Source organism: Pteronotus mesoamericanus, unplaced genomic scaffold (assembly GCF_021234165.1).
Source record: "Pteronotus mesoamericanus isolate MK-2021 breed Mesoamerican mustached bat unplaced genomic scaffold, CSHL_Meso_final scaffold_21, whole genome shotgun sequence".
Taxonomy (NCBI): Eukaryota; Metazoa; Chordata; class Mammalia; order Chiroptera; family Mormoopidae; genus Pteronotus; species Pteronotus mesoamericanus.
In genome coordinates, this window is record NW_026555310.1 from 24,914,404 (window position 1) to 24,938,112 (window position 23,709).

A 23,709-nucleotide genomic window follows, 5' to 3' on the forward strand; every position below is an offset into this window, starting at 1 on the left:
AAATCATCATACTGATGCATCAGCAAATGTTTTACAAAGGAAATAAATACACTTAATAAAAAGCCTTTGGGTGATCTTGTCCACCCCATTAGGTTGATCTGCTCATAGAAAAGATTTAACTCTCTAATTTGCTCATTATGCTTCAATGCTCATCTTACTTCCAGCCAAATTACCACAGCTCTCCTGCCATCTGGTCATCATTCAACTGTTGTTTTTCTGGTGTCAGGGAAATTTTAAACAGATAGAAAAAAAACTTAAGGGATTTTGGAATGATTCACGTTCACGCTAAATTCAGATTTTTTTTAGCTTAAGAAAAAAAGTGGGATAAGTAGATTAGGAATGCTGACCATTACAATCTTTCAGATCACAAAGATCTATGATATCATTTTAACCTGCAGTTTGGGTCAGGATAATTTACATGCTAAAACCTATGTTAAGAATGGAATTTATTGATTAAAACCACCAATCAAATACCCAGTCTTCACTCATTTAATCATTCTTTTATTTAATAACCAATTATATACTGCTTACCATGTCATAGCATATGGCGCTGGAGGTATAAAGATAAATGGAGCACAGTTCTGCTTATGAACTACAATAGTGAGGAAGATAAACACAGATTTATTCCATTAAAGCTGAGGTATAGTAGGTGACAATTAAGGTCATAATTTCATGAGGAGAATACTTTTCATGCCTGCTATCACATGAGTTAATGTCCTAAACTGCAGTCATCCAACTGCTTCATTAATGTTGAGGAAAAAAAACTGCATATACAAACAATACTGAGAAAAACTCACTTAGAACTCACTCACCTGTAATCAGTAGAGCTGATAGAGCTCAGACTTTGTATCCTGAAAATAGATCCCATTACCTCAACATGTTTTTGGTTTACATGTAAAAGGAACATACCTTTCTCTGAGCTGATCCATGAGGTATCTCTAACACTGGCTTACCTACATGAATTACAAAACTTTATCTAATTGGAAATGCATGTATTAATTAGGTTTTATAACCATTCCTTTCCTATCCCATGCTTCCTCTACAACAGTGAACTTCAACCAAGAATCTTAGGGAAGGTCAGGTTTCCAAAAAAGGCAAAAAACTATATGAAATACTCAGAGAACTTTTAGTCTGGGCTGGAAGGCTGTAGAGGTCATTATGCAGATGCTACTAGAAAAGTCAGCTGACTATTAAATATAGGAATGTAAACATGGTTAGTCCCATTCATGTATATCAGGGCAGGTATTTGGCTAAATAGTCCAATTATGATTGGAAGATTTGATTCAATGAGTTCCCTATGCTGTGGTTGATCAGCACAAGTCTCAATGCTCAGGATTCAGTATACTATAGGTGTCTTTTTGAAAGAAATTATTGTTCCTCAAATCTATAGCCTATACCTAATGGCCTAGTGAACAACCATGTGTTTACTGTCTGGTTATTTTTCTTCTAAAACACCCTCTTCTGAGATGAAGGTGGTAAACATGAATTTTTATAGGGTATATATTTAGATGTAGATTGGAACACTGGAAGGTGGTTTTAATCTTTTCTCTTTCAAATAGTAAGTTAACACTATTGCTAAGTAAGATAGATGGTGTGTCAAAAAAGTTTGGAAGAAAATTATAGGGGATTAAAGAGACAAATAGACAAAAAAAGAAAAAAATATAATTACTCAATTTTTAATATCAGCTGTCAGGACAATTTTCATTGCACTGCAATCAGTATTACTTTGCTAGTGTTTCCATAACAAAGTATGACAAACTAGGTAGTTTCAACAGTATAAATTTATTATGTCACAGTTCTGGAGCTAGAAGTTTAAGATGAAGGTGTTGGCTAGGTTGGTTCCTTCTACAAACTGTGAGGAAGAATCATTTCTATGCCTTTTTCCTAACTTCTGGTGATTTTCTGGCAATCTTTGATGTTCCTTGATTTATAGAAGCATCACCCTGTTCTCTGGCTTCATCTTTTCATGGAATTGTCCCTATATGCATGTACATTCCCAAATTTCTCCCATTTTTAAGGACAATAGTCACATTGGCTTAGGGTCCCACCCTACGCCAAATAGGACCTTATCTTAACTAATACATCTGAAATGATCTTCTTTACAAATAAGATCACATTCTAGTGTTGGGGAGGGGGGGGTCAGTTCTTTAACATACGGATAGAGGGGCACAATTCAATAACAGAATAACAGAATCCCACCATGGTGTGTTGTGTTGGCAGCCATTGAAGAAAGCATTCTTTTGCGATCTAATAAAACAAAAACATTTTATATTAACATTAATCACATGAGATATGAAAATTGTGTTATCAAAACACAATGGCTCTCATGCCAAGAATCCCCTACTGTCAAAAGCTAAGGCCTTTTTTAAGTTTTCATGATACTCAATTTCTCTGTGCCAGCTGACATTTCTACTCTTTGAAACCCTATTTTTCCCACTTGCATATGATAACATTTTTTCCTTCATTGTTCTCTCTCATTTTTTTGCTCAGGCCTCATGGAGAAATACTTCTTTCTTTTATATATCTGAAACATGCCCAAGGAGTCTGTTGAAACCCATACCTTCATTATTTTCTTTATTTTTTTGACTGCAATATCTTTCCATCTAGGCAAACTTAATTTCTAAGTTCCAAATTGTCATTCTTCTTTCTTCTCATAAAAAATTTATGTACAAACCTGAACTCATAATTACTAATGTCCTCTTCACTAATGTCCTCTTCTCTCACCTTCCTCCAAAAACGTCTACTTTACCATGTAATTTCCTGTTGGTTTTAGCAACATTGCCATTCTCTAAGTCTCCCACATCTAAAATGTCAGATATTTTTATTTCTTATTCTCCATATCTAATTAATGGTCAAGAAAAGCAAATTCTTCCGCTGTAATATATTTCACATTTTTGCATCTTCACTCTTTACTAGTCACATTGTCATCATTCTATCGAGCCTCTCATTATTTCTTATACAACTTGCTAATTCTTACTAAGTCTACTTATTTTCTAATATTATCTTTTTTTCTTAAATTGAGGCCAATTCATGTCACTAAAAGATAAACTAAATCATACTTTTGCTCAAAAGTAGCCAATAACTTCCCCTAGAGTATAAACTTAGATTATTATTCTATTAATACATTTTATTAGATATATTACATTGCTTTTTATTGTATATATCATATTTACATAATTTCACCGCAATTCTGTGAAGTAGAACATGTGTGTGTGTGTGTATGTTTATAAATGGCTTAGAGAAGATGATTAATTTCCTCAAGGTTATATATTTATTTGTGCTTTCAAAATGTTTATTGAGCAACTTACTTGGTGCTGGGTCCTATGTATAACACTGTGATTTCAACAACCAAAGGGCAAATGTTCTTCCTGTTTTCGTGGAGCTTTCATTTTACTGGGGGCGGGGAGAAAGGAAATTAGTACACCAAAATTAAGCAAAATGATTATATATTTGTGTAATATCTATGAAGAAAAATGTGATGAGATAAAGCATAATGTAGGTAGTAATGTGGAAAATGATATATTACAGGGGGTGGGCAGAAAATCACTGTAAAGAGATAAATATAGCCTAAAAATGTGTTGGTATCTCTCAATTTTTGACTTCTACCAATGTTTCTCCTGTCCTTTTAGATTCTATCATTCTTATTACTTAAATATTTTCTGAGAGTAGTAGAGAGGTTTGATGAAGACATGTAACACATTTTTGTTCAGTCTACCATTTTAAATATGACTTACTCATGAATTAGTTTTATGTTAAGCAAATAATGGGAGAGAACTGGAAGAAAAAAAGTTTGAATATATGAATATATTCATATTGAATATATCATATTCATCCTGAATTCCATTATAAAAAATATGAGACTCAATAGTTATAGAAGAGGAGAACATGAAAAAGAGGAATAGGGGGTTGACTGTCAAAATAAGGTAACAAGTAGAGTCTAAGTAGGAACATAGTCAAACCTGGTATAGGGATGTTTAAAATATATAGAATGTCTAATATTTAAGTTTTAGTTATCTCCTTCTGCCATTTCTCTAAGCCATGCAGTGATATCATCTCATGGTATTTTAGTGACTGAAAAAGAAAATGTAGGTCTGTAATATAAGTGGAATGAACTGGAGCATAGTTGTACACGGTAAGTTGCTATACAAAGAATTAAATAAGGAGCAGAAATTGTGAGGCAGTAAGGCATTCATGCTTACCCCTCTGCAATTCTTTATAACTTCAGGAAACTAAGAAATTCTGCACGTGGGACTGTATTTCCCTGACTACATGGGATGATTTAAGCCAGTAGTGTATTTTCGAAATTACCAGTGAAGCTTACAATGTCAACACCAGTATCCTTCACTGAAATGATAAATTTAATTCTGACATAGATTTCTATATCTGAGAAGTAGAATGAAAGCTCATTTCACCAAGCAATCTTTTCTTTTTATTTTTTTCAGGAAGATGTGTGTATCAACCACCCAAAATTTTGTAGATTTTTATTCTTAACAAGTGGACATATAACAACCTCCCGTGAGAGATCAAGTTCTTTGTCATTTTGACAGTCAAGAAGTCTACTTTAATTTGGAATATATAATATATACCAAATATATATGTTGGTATGGAAAAACAGTGTTGTATAGTGAAAAAGGCTGTGAGCTTTGAACTCAACAAATCTGGTTTCAGATCTCATCTGCTTAGTGCACGAGACCACCTGAAAAATTTGCTGAACTTCTCTTAGTCTTACCACATATCAATAAATTAGCAATACTATCACATATTTTGCATTTATGTTGTCAGAAATATTTTATGTACATATATATTTCAGAGCGTGATATATGGCAGATTCAATCAATGGTTTTTATTACTCACTGAAAATATTGTTGAAGTGAATCACTTGGTGAAAAAGACTGTGATCATAATATGTCCATACCTAAAAAGTGAATTAAGGAGTGAAAGATGTCTAGAGAAGGGAATTCTGTATAATTTAGAAGTACCCTGAATTTAAAATGAAAAGATGTGCTCTTTAAGCCTCAGTTTTTCACAGTAGAAGCAACTTTTTGCTCTTTTGCAAAAAGTTACCTCTCTGGGTAGCAGCTCTCCAGTCTGAGTAACAAAGAAACACAAGCATAAAAAAGAGACAGGATTTGTTTTACAAAGTCATTAAGGTGCATCCTTGCTCCAAGACACTAATTTTATTTACTTAACTTTTTAAAAGGGTGACATCATATATAAAAAAGCAAAACTTTAGAGACAGCAGCCTAAGATTCTGAGACCTCTTTCTTTACCATGAATAGCAGTCAGGAATATTTTTTCTAAGAGTAAAGATGACTCTAGGAACATAAATGCCTGAGTAAGTGTATTGAATTTTCTTTCACTCTGCTTTCAAATTACAGTGATCCCAGTTTAACAGTTGTATTGGTGTTTTTAAACAATTTGTCTCTATCTCACTTTAATTAAGCATGCGCTTTCTCCTGTCCCCACACTTGTAAAAATGTAGTTTGCAATTTGACAGAATGATATTATAGTATTGAGCAATATGTGAATTGGTTTAAAAGTAACCAGAGTTGAAGCATACATCAATCACCACAAGTGCAAATGCAGGTCACTAAAGCTGTCAATTTCAATCAGCTCTGTAATTAAATACATCACCAATATAGATTTTGTGTAAGAATGTCACTTGTTCTTCAGATGTCTGCCATGAGGACAAATCACAATTCAGAGACTCTGCACAGGCATGCTAAATAGACTATTTTTAAAAGCATAACATCTTCATCCATCTTTCTAGATTTGTTAAGTAGAAATCCACTTACTAATGTGTAGTCTAAAAGCTGTGTTTTTAAATATATATTTGAACTGCTTTCTATTTAATTAAAATGTTGCAGTATCTCAGTTGGCATTTTAAACTCTCTTTTACACCTTTAGTGGCATGCGTTATGAAATAAATAGATAATGAATAATAATCATCTTTTAAGAGGCTGAACAATTTGTAATTATGGATAATTTGTAATTAGAGATTCTTTATTATGTGTTCAAAAAGCAGAAGATGCTTTTGGATATGAAGAAATAAATTATTCATCTTGATTTCAGCATGAAAACAAAACTATTTCACATTTAGAAAAATCCTTTATTTTTTTTTAAACAGCTATAAAGTGTCATCTCTTTCTATTACACTCACCACTTCGTGGGAAAATGACTGCAACAAAGCCGTATTACCAAATATATATTGCCTGCCATTTGATTTAATCTTCAAATAAGCTCCAGGAAGCGGGTCCCTGGACAGTTAATCTTTAGTTTTGTAGCCCATGCACATTTTCAATAAGGTTACTGGGGAATTAGGCCCAGTAGGGAGAGGAAAATCACATTGTCTTATTCCACAGGCAGCCGTTGTGAGCCCTGTTAGCAAATTATAACTTCCTTAATTATGAGATACTTTATTAGTAGAATCTCTATCATCATGTCTGTGCTCGTCAAAGAAAGTCGTTGTAAATCTTGTGTATGAGTTCCAAACATTTTTTGAAAATTCTCTTGGATAGAGCATATCCCATATAATTTTTCCCATCACATGTATCATCAGAATACAAAGCCCAATTATAGAACTTGAAATAATAAAGAACAGAAACAATAGTTGGGGCCTCAGTAAAGACAAGAACCAAAAGAAAACACTCAAGGACAGGTGTTACCTAAATTTTAAAACGTGATAGTAATGGTTATTTTAGGTTGTGCAGTCCTCGTTAACAATATACGCACATCCTTTTCCCGAGTATCTTTTAAATTGCTCCTATTTAAATGGTAGCATCAAAAAACAACAAATGGGTAAACAGAATACATGAATCTGGAAAAACATCACAAAAGCTGACTATCACTCTGTGTGCCATACAGAAAAAGAAATTAAATAGTTAGAGGAACATAAAACAAGGGGACATTAACCACAACTTGCTGACTTCAGGTTTTTTGGGAGTTTTTGTTTTTCTTTGTGGTCAGCAGTGGCATGCAATAACTCAGGAGCAATTTTCAGTGAATTATTGCACCTACTCAATTTATTTTGGAGCGATCTTTGTAAGTTAAAACCCCACTTACATAAACCTACATGTTGGCTTCAGATGGATCTTAAACGGCATAAGAATACTCTTTTATTACTGCCCTTCCATCTTCATGTTCATCCATTGTTCTTGAAATACATGAGTAGCATGAAATCATCTTTTTCAGACCAAACACTAAATATATAGAATAAAATGTAAAAGTAAGTTAAAAAAATATGAAACCAATTAAATTTGCATTGATTTTTTTGGAAATACGTGGCCTTCAGGTTCTGAGACAGAGTTTTCACTTCTGCTGAAACTGACAAGCAACCACGCCCCTGATTCTGTTGTGAACTTTTTCAAGTCCCCAGATAAGCACTCCTCAGATTCCCAGCAGCTATTTCAATTATTTTATTAGTTTCCTGAGTCCTCTCTTCCATATCTTTCAACCTCCCACACAGCAGTGCTTGTCTCCCACTTCACAGAAAAACTAAAGTAAATAACAAAGGTCAACAGGCAGAAAATATCACTCCAAACTATCAACACCCACCATTCTTCTATATTTTCATAGACAGATCAGCTTTCTTAGGTGAAAATTAACCTTTCTACCATTGCTTAGGATTATTCTGTTATTCACCACCACTTCTTTCCATTAATTATCTCACTTTCTTGACTTATCTGTGTCCCTTCTTAACCGATTCTTTCTCTTCTACGTAGGAACAATTTTAAGTTTCTTCCATGTTTAAAGTCACAGTGCCCTCTCATCCTTATATTAATCTCTAACTGGTGAAGTTCTCTCTTCCTAATGAATAAAATATTCCTAATAGTGTCCACATACTCTACATATTTCTTCAGCTCTCATTCTGCCACTACCCCTGTCTTGTCAGGCACTAATAAACTTCTTGTGGTTAAAGTCAGTGGTATTTTTAGGCAATATATTACTTCCTGTCTTTATCATTTGACATGATTGACTTTTCTTTAATTCCTGCAAAGCAACATTTTCTCCCTTATAGTGAGACTTTTCTAGGTACTTATCTGTTAAAAGGCTTTGTTCTTTTTTCCTCATACTCATGGGTAGCTGGATCACTACAAACTCTACTCAGTGACACTATACAAACTTTATTCCTGAGTTCTAAATATATAACAGGCTCATGTTGGATGCCCAATGTCATTTCTATACTCTCTTCCCAATTGGCCCCTCTCTATTCTTATTTTTCCCTGTTTTGATGAAAGATCCTCTCTTCCCTGAGTAAGAAAGGTATGAGCAGATAACAAGTAATGCCTATGTGAAAGAAAACTAGGTTGTTTTTTTGTTAGGTTTTGTTTCTTTGCTTGTGTGTGTGTGTGTGCGTGTGTGTGCGTGTGTGTGTGTGTGTGTGTTTTAAGTTCTGTGTTCCCAAGAAAATTACAGGCTGATTAGCTTTGTATTAAAATGGTTAAAAATTAAATTACAACTGTATTTTCTTAATAATGGTCTTTTAAAAGTAATAGTATTTATTGCTGCTACTATCAACGAAGATAACTAATGATATTGTAAGGGAGGAAAACAATTTTTCTCCATCCCTCTATTAACTGAGACCCTGGTGATAAGAAAAAGGGGTAAGAGAAAAGCAAACACGTTGGTTTTTCAAACATGAAGAGCTCATGCATACATGGAGATACCCATGGAAAAAGAGTAACTTTATGGCGGTGGCTTAGAATCCAGCTTTAATATCATCTCAAGAGGGAATGAAAGGAAGGATATAGACTTCTTTGGGGAAAGTGAATATATTTAGGAAAGATGAATGGGCTCTTACAAGAGTAGATGGGAAGTGTGATAGCTGTAACAAACTTTGTTGGCTTTTAGTCTCCTCTCCCATGATGAGTCAATCTTCCCTGATTGATGAAACTCAAGGAGAGGGGATCTATGACAATTGAATTTTTTTTTGAAGATCTGTCTCTAGGTAAATAAGAGGAGTTTAGAGAAAGCTTCTCCTTTCATTTGCTTTTATTCAAGTGCTTATTGCTCAAAAGAATCAATATCCCAAAGTAGAATAATATGAGTTGGCATATTTCTGCTACCCTTCAATGTCCAAATCTGCTTCATTCTCTTCAAAGTATATACAAATTTTAAGTTAACATTGAAACTCTAGTATAAGAATAAACTTTATAGTTAATATCTTTTAAAAGACAGATATGACAGGACTATTTTATGTTAAAGTTATCCATTTATTTTAGCTTTTTACAATAGCAGTGCTTTGTGGAATAGAATCAAATAGTTTCCTTTGTAATTAGTTTCATTCATTAGTAAAATACCACTGGACAACTGTAACTACTTGTCACTGAAAGAAGATATTATATAGGAAAACTAAAATTAAATTGTACATTATATAATGGAAACCTATATTAAATAGATTCAACATATTGAAAGTACCCTGTTCATAAATTGCTTCACAGATAACATGGAACCCACATGGAAACAAAAGTTTCCATAGATAACATGGAAACTCAGAATAATATACGGAGTTTCTAGAATCTTTAAAATGAAGATAAATTTATTTTTTTCAAAGTAAATCCATATTTGTGACCCCAAATGCCAAGAGTAAGTGAAGTTATTGTATTATTAGTCCTCTAACAGATCTAAACAGGTTAGGAATAATGATAGTGGTATTACTGGAAAAAATTAAGACAGAAAAATTTTACAATAATAGAAACTAAGTAACTTATTTTTAAAATTCATAAGAAAACTGGCTTTGAAAACTTTACAAATACTTAGAAAACTAAAAAGTTAAACCATACCAAAATAAATTAGAGATTTCAGAGACATTATTATATTCTACCTATTGCAAACTTCAGATAAACCACATTAAAATATTATGTATGCTTGCAAAGAAGTAATTTTTTGCTTCTAAAGGCCTAGGCTCCCTTGCAAGTTGCTGGCTGGCTAGCTGTGGATTAAAATGATCACGATGATCAAGTGGTCTACAGGGACAAAAAGAAGGCCTTGGGCAACCACTCACCTTACAATGTAAAACCATTTCTTACCAAATTAAACACAGAATGAGTTACATTGAACTCTGCTCACTTTTGCTTTGTTTCTTTTATCTTTTCTATTTCAAACTCAAGAAGCAATGCTGTATGAAAGCATTAAGGTTGATTTCATTTGTGATTTGAAGAATATCCATATTACAGATTATTAAATTAATGGCAATCTAACCTTGAAAGCACCTCTATCTGCTGAAAGAGCAACACTTCATCACCTGTTTTGATTCATTAATGTATCATTTAACTTGGTATGACACATGTTCAGCAGTTATAATTACATTATGGTCTTCCTATTACATCAGCTCTGCTCCAAGTTTCTGTCACCACAAGTCCAATTTTCAACATAGAGCAATCCACTGCACTCTTTCCTTATTAGTGTCATCTTTAATGTAGCAGAGAGGCTGAACCATTACTTGGCACTGAGAGTTTAACAGCAATTAACCCCTGCTCTATCCCCAGGGAGAAGTACATCAGCAACTTGCCAAAACACTGTAAACAAGCTGGCCAAGATCAATGTGCAACCACGCTGGCTGCAGAGCACCTAGTGTATTAATTTAGGATTGATATATGAGAAAAAAAGGAGGATATAGTCTGCATGAAATTAACCTCACTCCCGTACCCTAAACTGGATGTATTTCTTCCCAAAGATAGATATAGGACTAAAAATATAAGAGAGTTATGCTCATAGTTAGCAAATATGAATATACTACATGTTTATTCAGCTTTATTGCCATAAGAAAAAAATTATTGAATTGATTATTGCCCTGGATGGTTTTTTGAAGATGGAAATGAAATGCTTAAACAATGTATTTCATATAATTTAAAGGTCAAAATCAAAGAGCAAATGACAAAGCAAACTCAATTTTGAGATAATCCTTAGTTGTCCTAGTACACAACTAAGTGGCAAAGGGAGCCGTACATTGTTATCTGTAAATTTCAACTTGAAAAGTTCTTAGTATGACAAAGTAATGCTGAGACAAAGTAAGTTTTGAGAGTTGATGGTATAAACTCTAGTGTCCTGGGCACTCTCAGGACACAAAGTGTTTTCTTATATTTTCTAGACTCACTCTGCTGTACTTCGAAACTACAGAAAGCCTCGGTACAAGGGATACTTTACCACTACAGCCCCTTGAGAGTGGGAGGAACAGTACGTTGAGGGGACGTGTGTCTGCTATAGAAATAAGGAACATTAAAATATTTGGAGGGCATATCTAGATAAAGACCCAAGATTCAGCCAGTTATCTCAATTCATTGCATAAAAAAGAAGATGCCAACTCCAAACTTCCCAATGATTTTCCCGTTGCCGCTTGAGTCACATTTACGTGCTTGTACTATGTATTTTAACATTACTATCCCAAGACTGGCACCACGCATGCCTTCTTTCAAAACAGAAGCAACTGATGCTCATGCTGAGGGCTAGCCTGAGCTTCACTTTGGTGTGAAACAATAAGTCTTGCAGGTTCAAAATTTCTTTTGTATGCAAATACTAATTTACTTATTTGCCTGTGTTGCTTTCCTCATATTTTTTAAAGAGATGGCATGTTTTTCTGTAATTGTCTTATTGCTGTTATTTGTTTACTAAAATAATCAGGCTTCTCTAGGCCTTGGGAAGTCCTAGAATCTGAAAATATTGGAGAGACAGATAACAGTGTGTATGGTTTTATTGGGGAATATTTTTTATTACTAATTTAACACATCAAGACCCCGATATCCTTCAGAACACAACATGGACCTAAGAGACAAGATGACTGATGGAAATTAGTTCACAGCATGGGAACAATGGGTTTTATGTTACTGGATAATATTTATATTTTTATTCTAAATAACTATCAAGTGATTGTATAGAAATGAAATATAGGAAGTCTCCTTTCTAAACTGATTAAATCATTGCTTATATATGTGCTAGTTTTATGACGTACATTCAACTCTGTCTCCTTTATTTAATTTCTCAACTACATTTAGTATAAATGGTGACTCTTTCCTTGAAGTCTTTCTTCACTTGACCTCTAAGATTATGACACTTTTAAATCTCCTTTTATGTCACTGCGTCCTCCTTTTAGTTTCCTTTTCTGGATTCTTCTCCTCTTCCCTTTCCTCAGTTTTGAGTGTTCCTAAGGCTCAGCTCTGGAACTCGTTCCACACTTTCTTCTTTTTCTTTTTAAGATTTTATTTATTTATTTTTGGAGAGCAGAAGGGAGGGAGACAGAGAGGGAGAGAAACAGCAATGTGTGCTTGCATCTCGCACGCCCCCTGCTGGGGACGTGGCCTGAACCCCAGGTATGTGCCCTACACTTGGGAATCGAACTGGGGACCCTCTGGTTCATAGGCCAGTGCTCAATCCACTGAGCCACGCCAGCGATGGCTCCACATTCTCTTCTCACTGATTTCACTTAATACATCCTCCTGAATGCCACATGCAAGACTGATAACTCAAAATTCTTTATCCAGTTCCATATCCATACTTGAGATCCGTGTTTGCATATCCAGCCCTCTACTGGACTTCACCAAGGGATTTATGTATAATATGCATTTCAAGGTTAATAGGACCAAAACAGAACTCATGAGTCTTCTGTAAACCCAAAACTTGAACATCATTATATTATCCTTCTCACCCTTAAATCTCACCAAAAATGTGTCTTAAATGAAAAAGCAACACAATAGGGGGGAATATTAAATTAAAAAAAAAAAACTTGTAGAGAAATGCAAACATATATATTAAAAAAGATAAGGGTCCATGGCTGAACTTATCTTTAATTCTAGTGTCACTCAATAGCTATTTTTAATAGAGCTTGAAAATACCTTTAAGGATTTAAAAGTTACACAACTATTACAAAAGTCTATTTTAAAGTAATTATCATTTGAGAAATTATCTGCTGTCAAATTAGGTTTTCAGCACATAACAATATCATTCTCTCCCTTTCCAGAGATGTAGCATTCTGGTCTTATGATAGGACAATTGCCTTAAAGCATATCTCCTGTTCTGAGTTGACCTCGATTCACTAGCTTAAGATACTAGACCACTGCAGTGTACCTCACAAAGTCAATTCTAACTGGTACAGACTCTCGGAGACTGTCTTAATCAATCTCCATATGTTTTAAATCAATTCAGATCCTAGCAAACCTGCCAGGACAGTGGGTAAAAGGCCTTGAAGACTCATTTATCTTATATTCTAAGTAAAGTTAGGAGCTATAAATGGGCTTAGGCGTGGGAAAAGGGTAACCAAAGTCAGATTTTTCCAATGATCAGGAGGCAGCGAACGAAACATTTTTACTTCTGCACACTGCTTTTCTCTCCTGCCCCTTCTAGACAAGTCACTTAACAATTTTTTTCTTGAGCACTTAGTATACACCAAGTACAGTTCTAGAAATTGAGGATACACAGTGTCTAAAAATGAAAACTACAGGTCTGAAAAATGCTATGTTTAAATGAGAAGTTGATAATTTTTTAAAAATGCATAAAATATGTAGTACATTGGATGAGGATTAAGTGCTAGTGGAGAAAAACAAGACAAGGGGATAAAATAGGAAATTCTGGGAGGGAATAATAAGTTTAAATTCATTGGTGAGTGAAAGCTACATTATAAAGGGACATTTGAACAAGGACTTGAGCCATTCAGGAAACAAGCATCAAAAACTCAGCTACAGCTAAAGTGGAGAGAACTTAACTATCAGGTGTTATAACAGTTGATTAAAGTAACAAGCCAAAAATGAAAGTAACAATCAAGCTTTTAATTATTTACATCAATAGCAGAAGCAAGAAGTTAAAACCAGAGAAAGTTCCAACTCCTCCACCCACCTGTTATCCCATTCCCCTCAAGGAATGGTACACTGGTGGAAGATTAGGTGGCTCAGTAGAGATGTGGGACTCCTCTTCCTGCCTCTCTGTCGATAAACTCCCTTCCCTAATAAAAAAAAAAAAAAAAAAAAAAAAAGAGGCAGTCTCCTGCAGTTCTATGGACTTGAGAGTTAGGACAAGGGGGATGAAGGTGTAAGAGTTGAAAAGTAATGAGTACTGAGTTAGAGTTGGAAAAGGTGCCATCAGGGTTTTCCTTTCCCTGAATAAGGAGTTACTTGATAGATGCCCCTAAAACTGTTGACCCGAAGCTGTCCTATAAAGACAGGTACAAATAAAGGTGTCTGGGCTAGGCTTGTTAATAGATGGAAGACCCTGGGCAGCCAGAGGGCCTGAGTCCTTGACTACAATCCTTTTGGAGACTGGAGGGCACCAGCAGGGCCCCAAATCTGATGTGGGAGGACAGCCTTCCTCCGTGAGGCATGCCAGGGAAAGTGAAACCCAGGATCTTTAGGACTTTGATTAAATTTAGTTTTCAATACTAACTCTAGAAATCACCTCTCTCTTTCAATATATACATATACCCCTCAGAGACCTAGCCTTTTCCCTGGAAAATCAGTAGCCCTCAAGGCAGCAGAAGACAGTAGCCTAGACCTGGCTAATGGTCAACAGGTCTACACCTCTGGCAGAGTAAAGACAACATCTTGACCCAAGTTATGTTTCAGTTCCTGAGCTCTAAGGTAAAACAGCCTCCTGGTTACTTTCCCATGAGGACAGACGAAGCACACTGGAAAAGACCTCAGAGCTGTCGTCAAGACCTAAATAAATGATTCACTACCCTTAACTCACCTCCAACCAATTAGTTCCCAGCATGACCCTAAACACCTAACCCATAATGTCTTCTGATTCTGCCCTGTATAATCTGTAACCTGCGCACCATCAGGGGGTTTGGCTTTTGAGAACTAGATTTCCATTCTCCTGGATGGCACCATTCATAATAATACTTTTTTAAAAAGCCAATTATTTCTCCATTGCAACTCTCAGTGTCTAGTGCTTGGCTCCACTTGTGCCAAGTGGACAAACTCTTTTTGTTCTGTAACAAAGGCTTTTGTAATTGCTTATGGTCTGACACATAGGTTTCCTGGTCAGGAGCCCAACTCTTTAGTAGGAATGGTGAGGAAACAGCAGGTGAGAAATGCCTGAGAGGGACACATGGCTGGGCCATTAAAAAAACATCGAGGAGGAAGTAAGAAGAGCTGTTAAAAAGTGAACTGTGGAGGGAGAATGTTAGGTGATTAAGTCAGGAAAGTGCCAAATTGAATAGAGCTTTGGAAATGCCTGGGAGAACTCCAGCTTTTACAGTGAGGGAGGTGGGAAACTATTGGATAAGTCTGGTAAAAGGAATGCCATGCTCTACTTATGTTTTTTAAATAATTATTCTGACTTCTGAATTTAGTATGAAGGACTATAGAGGGAAGGGTAGAAACAGAAATACCAGTTAAAAGGCTAATGAAATGATCCAGGAAAATATATGATGGTGGTTTGGATTGGGGCAACATAGTAGAGGCAGTAAAAAGTGATATATTTTGCAGATAGAATTAGAAAATTTACTGCTAGATTAGATATGGGGTGTGAGAAACAAAATAAAGTCAAGACCCGTGCCAAGATATTTTAGCCTGAACAACCAGAAGATTGGATTTTTAGTTATTAAAATAAGAAAGATGACTGGAGAACACGTATATGTTGAGGGGTGTAGTTTGGGGAAATCTGAAGTTGGATTTTATTGTCTATTAGAAATTTCACTGATTGTCTTGTGGGTTAATGACTTCATTACTATGTAAGATCTTGGAATGCAAGGAAATGGTTCAAGGCCAAAGATGTAAACTTAGAACTTTTCATCATATAACTGGGATTCAGTGCAAAAGGATGAATGAGATCACAGAGTTTGTGAGTGTAGAGAAAGAATAGGTGCCAAGGGGAGGCCCCTAGGCGATCGTGTTGGTGTCATTGCTGTCCATGTGAAGCAGTCCTGGAGATGAGCTGGCACAAGCAAAGGAGGCTGAGAAGGAACAAAACGATAAGTAAGGTAGGAAGAAATCCAGGAGGCTGGTGTGGATTAAATGCCAGTGAAGACAGCATTTCAAAAAAGTAAAGATCAATTGTATCACAGGCTGCTGCTAAGAGGTCAGTATCAACTGTCCCAGAGAGAGCAGTTCATGTTGGGAAGAAAGTCCTTTGGGAGTGTGCTCATTCGTGTATTGGAGGAGAGAACTAGAGCTTCGACCACTCATTCAAGGAGGTTTGCTATTAAGACAAGGAAACAAAAGTGTGGTATCATAGAAAGGACTGGATCTTTTACCCTGTATTTCTTGTAATAGGGAAAATTACAGACCATTTGTGTATCAATGGGGATGATTATGTAAATAATAAAAAAACTGATGATTCAAGGAAATGAAGAATTTATAGAGCAATGCCCTTGAATAGGTGAAAGAGATGTATGTAGAACACAAGTGGGGGGTATCTTTAGACTAAAGCACAAATAGTTTATCCAAATTGATCAGAGAGAAGTCAAATATGAGGGCAGAGATAAAAGTGAGTAGGTACATGTGTTGGTGGGTAGTTGTGGAAATCATCTTCTGATTCCTGTTGCTTCTATTTTCTGAATGACGTAGAAGTCATTTGCAAAAGTCATTTCTGACTTTCAATTAGACAAACAAAAAGTAAAATAAATGCCAATTAATACTAGAGGCCTGCCAAAATGTAATGGTAATGAATGCTAAGTTAATTAAGCCAGAATGGTTATGTTTTTTCCCTCGATGTGATCCGCTTGGTGGCAACAAAGAATATATCAAGAGTTGCATTTAATCAGGGTTAAAGTTTTTGCTACATAATGATAACAAACTACAAATATTTTTTGGTGATCTACTCTCTTCTTCTGCTTTCCTCTTTTTTTCTCTCTCACTCTCAAAATTCTCTAGAGATCTGAGAGTTTAATATCTTTCACATAATTTGGCTTAGAAAATATAGATCAATGTTTTAATGTATGAATCCAGATTATCCAGTTTATTTAAAGCAACACCAGGGGCAAAAACCCTTCTTTGAAATTATTATTATATCTAATGTAAAACATAATAATAAATATTAAGAAGCTTTCCTTTACAGTTTATGCTGAAATACTAAGCCTCCTCCTAACTCCCCACCTGGCCCTGCATGGGATTCAAATATCTATCCTTGTAATTACCACTAGTCAAATAAAATAATCTGAAGAGAAAAAAACACATTGTTAAATTTTGGGTTCACATGCACACATATAATTTAGTTGGCAATGAACTAAATCTCTGCCTAGCCTTTTAGCTAACTATCTCCAAGTCAAAGGCCAGAGCTGCCAAGGGCTGCTGCGATGCCAAGTTAATTACCTGACAATGAGAACCTGAAGTTAGACCAAATAGAGCTTCATTAGCACAGAGCATCAGTGACTCAGAAGGAAGCCAAAACCAGGGCAGGAGAAATGACAGAAGAAAAAAAAATGTTTTTTTCTTAATGGAAAATCATGTAAATATTAATTCTACAGAATTTGGCCAATCACCCTGAGAAAAACAATAATGTTTTTATATAAGGAAACAGAAAGCACCCATTGTATTCAGTACTTCCTTGGGCATGATATTCAGGCCCTAGCATATCTTTCTAGTACCTTAGCTTTGTTATAAGCCAAAATCAGGGCCATATTCCCACTAGGCTATTGAGTCCCTCCTAAACTTCCTCCAATGCCATCTTCTGGTTACTAAGAGAAGTGGCACATATGTCCAGGTTAGGTAAATCCATCTATATTATTATTAAAAATATAGGCAAAGAAAAAGTTAAATTACTATCAAATTAACTTGAATTAACACCAGTACCTACTTCCTTCAGCTTTGATTTTAAAACTTAAGCACAGAGTATATATGCTTATGTACATGTTTTTGTATTCACAATGGTTCTTTTCAGACATAAAGCAAAAATAGGAAAATGTGTTTTTAGGTAAAATGTCCTCAAAGCACTTAGGAGACAGAGGGGAAAGGGTTTTATTTCAGCCTAATGAATGATGAACAAACAAAAGCTAAACAAACACAGAATGCTATGCCATTGGCAAAGGGCTCAGCCTTTAATAATTACTGGGTTAGACCCGTTACCAGAAAAGGTATTTTTAAAAAAAGAATGTTAAAAATGAATTATTGACATAATATAACACATTATACTTTTTAAATAAAAATCTTATTTCTAATTGATAGTTGGCACTTTGCCAATAACTAAACAACTTCAAAAGCAACAGCTGGGAAAGCGTCTTTTTAGTTCTTAATTACTGCAATACTTAAACCAATTCTTTTTTCCTTTTCATGAGACACTTGTCTAGCTGAGGATGAGATCAAAGTGTAAGATGTAGGAAAAGAAATTACGTCCTAAATGATAAATATGAAACCTAATAAAGCACCATGAGGTGCCTCAAAAATAAACTTACATCAGACTTTTTTCATTATATAAAGTTAGATCCTGGAGAATCAGGCTGAGCAATTAGAATGAGGCTGGGGACACCATTTTCTCAAGGGTATCTTTTCTTCTAAAAGGCTATTTCGAAATTAGAAAAAAGGAGACGGTGTTATCTGAGCTCAATTCTGTGACTACTAGGATCCGTTAAAGACTAAGGAGAGCAGAGAAGGAAGACTCCATCTTATGTCTCTAGTGTTTGGCCTTAGACTACCTCTTTCTCTTCTTAATCTGTTATATTTGTAAATTATCTATAAATTAGAAATATGTAGTATTTCCCTTTACAATCCTAAGGGACCTTATAGAAATAACACAAGGCAAAATTAGTACCTTATTACTCTGTTCTAAGATGAAATAACTGAGATTCATTTCTTTTCTGATAATGGAAGTGGGGTTGCTAACCAAGAAAGAGAAAAGGAATACTGTTCGTCCCATATAAAGTTAAATATGGCTATTCTTTGAAGCTTTATATGTTTACCATAGCTTAATATTCACAAGGAAACTGGAAAATCAGATACACATATATACTTTTTTTCTATTTCCTCTGACCCAGCCTCAGGTACTTTTGTCAGATGGCTGCATTCTTATTAATTAATTAACTGACACATTAATAAGTAATTCTCTTACTTTAAATAAAATCATATTTGAAAATCATCAAAGAATGACTTCTTAGATGATAGCACTTTTTCTCCTTTATTAATAACCTAGACACTGGTTGTAATACAAAGAAAGAAAAACCACTCTGAAATATTTTAATATGGAGCACACGTAAATGAAATCATTTGCAATACAGATCCCTAGCATACTGATAGTGTTTTGGAAGCGCCCTAGTAAATGGTTGTGCGGGAGGCTGGAATTGACTCTGCAGAGTAGGGAAGAAATGGAACATTATGTTGTGAGAAAGAGGAAAAAAGGCCTCCATTTTTCTTTTGAAACAAAGTACCAAAGCAGGCTGGCACGACCAAACTAGTACCCAGTAACTATTCTCACGCACCTACAAAACCTAGCACTGTGCAAAGTACTTTCCTGTAGGGAAGGTATGCTGTATCATTGAGGACTCTCTAATAATTCAGCCAAATTAAATTAGGTCAGTTATAAAGATAGCAAGTATTTGGAAATATAAGTGAAGGGAAATGTTATAGTTTTCTGTAACAAACAGAACGTTGAAGATACTAATATTGCTGTGGTTTTAGCTCACAGAAAACATAAAACAAAATCATATCATATACTAAATCATAATACTAAATCATATAAACAATTGACCCTTGCACAATGCAGGGTTAAGTGTCAAACTGAGAAGTTGAAAATCTATGTACACCTTTGAATGCCCCCACCACCACAAAAAAAATACATAAACAAACAAACAACTGCAGTCGGTACTTCACACTTGCAGATTCAGCTAACTTGCAGATGGGACGCAGATTTCCACAGAGCGTGGGAATCTGTGGCTGGGAAACTGCAGTTGGGAATGCAAGAATAGTTTTTCATCTGCAGTTGGTTAAATATACGGATCCAAAACTGCACATAGAAAGGGCCAACTATGTTTATTGAGAAAATCCGGGGATGGGTGAACCGCAGACTTTAAACCTGTGTTGTTCAAGCATCAACTGTAAATGTACGGGCAAGTCTTGGATGAGGAAAGTAAAATAATTCAAACTAACATTCATCCATATAAAAAAATGTGAAGGCATCCAATGTATTATGTTTGCCATAATTCCTGTATAGCCTTGCCAAGTTGCACTATGTTTCAGTGATATCTTTACAACTGGGAATTGGATTGATAGTTATAGACACTTTCAGTTCAGTTCTTACACATGTACTTCTTCATTTAGACAATGTGAAATTGAGTGGACCCCAAGGAACAAACATTTTTCAGATGATATTGATAAAACATGTAGAAAGACATATTTTTACTGTTAATTTTTATAGACTCCAATGTTCCCTTGAATCACTTAGTTAGAAGTAATTTAACCAGTGATATATAATTTTGTAATTTTTTCAAAACTTGACATTTGGTATCTATTGATCTCATAAAGGATTTATTTAAAAGGGGTTTGGTAAAGTATGAGGAGAAAAATAAAACTTTGACTCTGGGTCCAGGGAGAATTCTATTTGAACTGGAAAATTCTATGTAATTTAGAATGTCTCTGCTGCCTCTTACTCGCCAAATGGCTTCCAATAAATAACTTCATCTGTGTATTTCTCAAGGTTTTCATCTTAAAATTAGAATTAATATTGATATCAGAGTTACTGAGATGTTAAATTAGATACATGGAAATGACTTAGCACATATATTTAATAAGTTCATTCTATGCTATTTCTTTTTTTTTCAACCTTTGTAAAGGTATATAAAGTCGTATATGTTCTCAATAAATATTAGGAGCAATCCATGATGTTTATGGAAAATAAGTGTACCTTAGGATTAAATATATTTCATATTTTAAATTCTTCCTCTCAGTTCTCTCTACTCTCCTGGGGCAAGCAAATTAACAAGTCATTCAGTTATAGGTAGTAATAGATCATTGCCTACAATGTTCCTTCAAGAAAATTAATTGGTATGAGTGCAGAAAATGAGAAATACAAACAAAAAACAACAAAAAACTTCATGAGATGTTCAAATATCAGATCATTTAAATGTGGGATTTTTTTTCCTTATCTGAATGCCAGAACTAGTTAATTCTAGAGAATTCTGCTAAATAATCCTTCAAATGTTGTTAATCCAAATGGGGATGACCCAGGAGTTTATGTGTTAAATTGGCATCATAAAGCAAGAAGATATTCTGGATAAGAGCCTCTTAAAGGAATTGCTGCATACTAACTATCAGTACCTGTTATAAGTGTTTCTGCAAAGCAGTGCTTAAATATTAGCACTTTTTTTTAAAAAAAACTTGAGGGAAAATGAACACACGGAGGGGGAGAAACATTCTGGTGTTTGTTTTTCAAATTGTTTACCTCCTGAATAACTGGATGGAGATGCTTTCTGATTGTTGTGCAAATATATAACCAACACCCTCCTTCAAGTAAGTCAGACGAGAAGGTAAATATGTAATACTGTGATGTGGAAACTGTTGTATCCCTAACACATTCTTCCTCCAGGTTAACTTGCTAGGTTAATTCATCCCTAGGCACTCATTCTTAAACATCCTTTAATTGGCAATTGAGAGGTATTTCAGCAGACCAGCCGGCTGCAGATACCCTAAAGACAACAAAAGGGGAAAAGTTAACAAGGGGTTCTGAGGCACTGCGACAAGGGTGACAAGGTTTGTTAAGCACGAATAAAGGGGATGAGCATTGCAGGAGGTATTATGGATTGGCAGCCTTTTCAGAAAGGTCAGCAGCTTCCTTTTATAATTGCTTCCATTCATTTCAATACTGTGTGCTAGAACACTAAAGCCAGAAGCAGTGGAAAGGCAGGCGCGCTGGTAACTTCCCTCTTCCTTTGCAGTATCTCTTTCATCAAAATAACTTTTCCTTTAATATGCTTAAAAAGTCACATGTGAGGAAAGCATATTTTTAAAACTTGGGTTACAAGTCTCTTCTGTCTCTCTGGTAAATTTTGCATGAGCCACGGGAGAAAAACAGGAAGTGACTAGACCACAGTGAAAATCCACTTTATTTTAAAAACATTATTAAGCATGTAAAACATTTTTGGTGTAGCAGCTAAAGTATCTCTGCTTTTGGAATATAAAAGAGACCAAATATTACTGGAAAACTTCAAAAGCATTTGTAATTCCCTGGTGCTTTTCCTTTTCAAATTCTGCTTGATCTTTCTGTTTTTGTTTTTGTTTTCTTATTTAGCAGATGTGATCCATCTTAAGTTAACCTCGGTTTAAACTATTGAGAGCAATATCTAATGCATAGGGTCTGAAATTTTTAAACTAGGGTGTTTCTTTAAAATGTGCATTTTTAGTCTCATCATCCAAAATTAAAGTTCAGTGGTTCTAGGATGTGGCCCAAGGATCTACATTTATACCAGCATGGCATCTCCCAGGTGATTTTGATTCAGAAGTTTCCTAGACAATTATAGAAACATAAAACCACAGATGTTGATGGGGAACTCAAGGGTTGGAAATTTTTAGTTTTATGTACTAGTTAGTAAGCTTAGCAATTAATATATGTAGAAACCTATTATTGCAGGCACTGGGATGAGACCCACCCTGAGTCCTGGAGACCTACAAGGAATTGGACCTTTGTGTTCAAGAGGACTGCCAGCTTTCAAGATGGTTATTTGAGCCATTGTGTTCCAGGGGGAGATACGCAGCCCAGGACAAAAGATAAAGAATCCTCAGTCAACAGATGAAAGGATGATAGGAAAATTGCTGGACTTTTTCCCTAAATTCCAAACCTCTTATCTACGTTTTTCCTGAATTCCAAACCCTTACCTACACTTTTCTTCTGCTTATAAAAAGGATCAGTTCGAGATGAGATGTAAGGTGGTCATTTAGGGCACATAGCGGCCATCTTCTCGGACTGCCAGGCATCTGAATAAAGCGCCCATACATATTCAATCCTTATCTCAACTTAGTAGTTCTGGTAGTGACAGGCAGGCAGCATGAATGCTGACTCCTTCAGTTTCAACACCAGAAGAAAAATCAGTTTGAAACTAACAACATTATTTATTAGATTTTTGTAAATCCCTGAAGCTGGTGACATTTTGGCATAAGTATTCTTTTATTTTGTTTTTGGTTAATTTCGTCTAATTCATTACGGTACAGATTGGATGATTCTACTAACCTTGGACTGTCTACTCTGGCAACTAAAATATGTCATGGATGCTCAAGAAATAAAAACAAATAAGTGTATACGGTTTTATACAAAATAAATTTTAAAACAAAAACTAACATCTTGAATATAAAATATTTTCTTCATAGTTTTTTAAAATAGAAAAAGTAATATTAATAGATAACATTTTTATAATCATGTTTATGAGTACTTCTGAGTAGTTTATGCTTCCTTTTGTTTCTTTTCATTTTTGGTCCTATATCTTACCCCACTTCTTCCTATTGAAACTGCTATACCTATATCTCTTTTGCAGAAATTTTATAATTTGTATAAACATATTTCAATGCATATCACTGAGGCTCACCTTCTTGCAGCAAGCTTTCACAAGCTGCTCATTCTGTTGGAGGACATAAGGCGTAGTCTTCCTTTGTCCACTCACAGATAGAGCCAAGAGTTGGACACAGGGCTTAAGCTTGGTCACCCTGAAAAGTTGAGTCTTGTGCTCGTGGCAGAGGGAACACTTGGAGGTGAGATTTCACCTCCTAGAGCAGCCACCGAGACGTGTGCACACCATTTGGTCTGATGCATGCCCTTTATTGGGTTCCTGCTTCCCACCTTCCAGACCTTCTTTGACTTCTGACAATT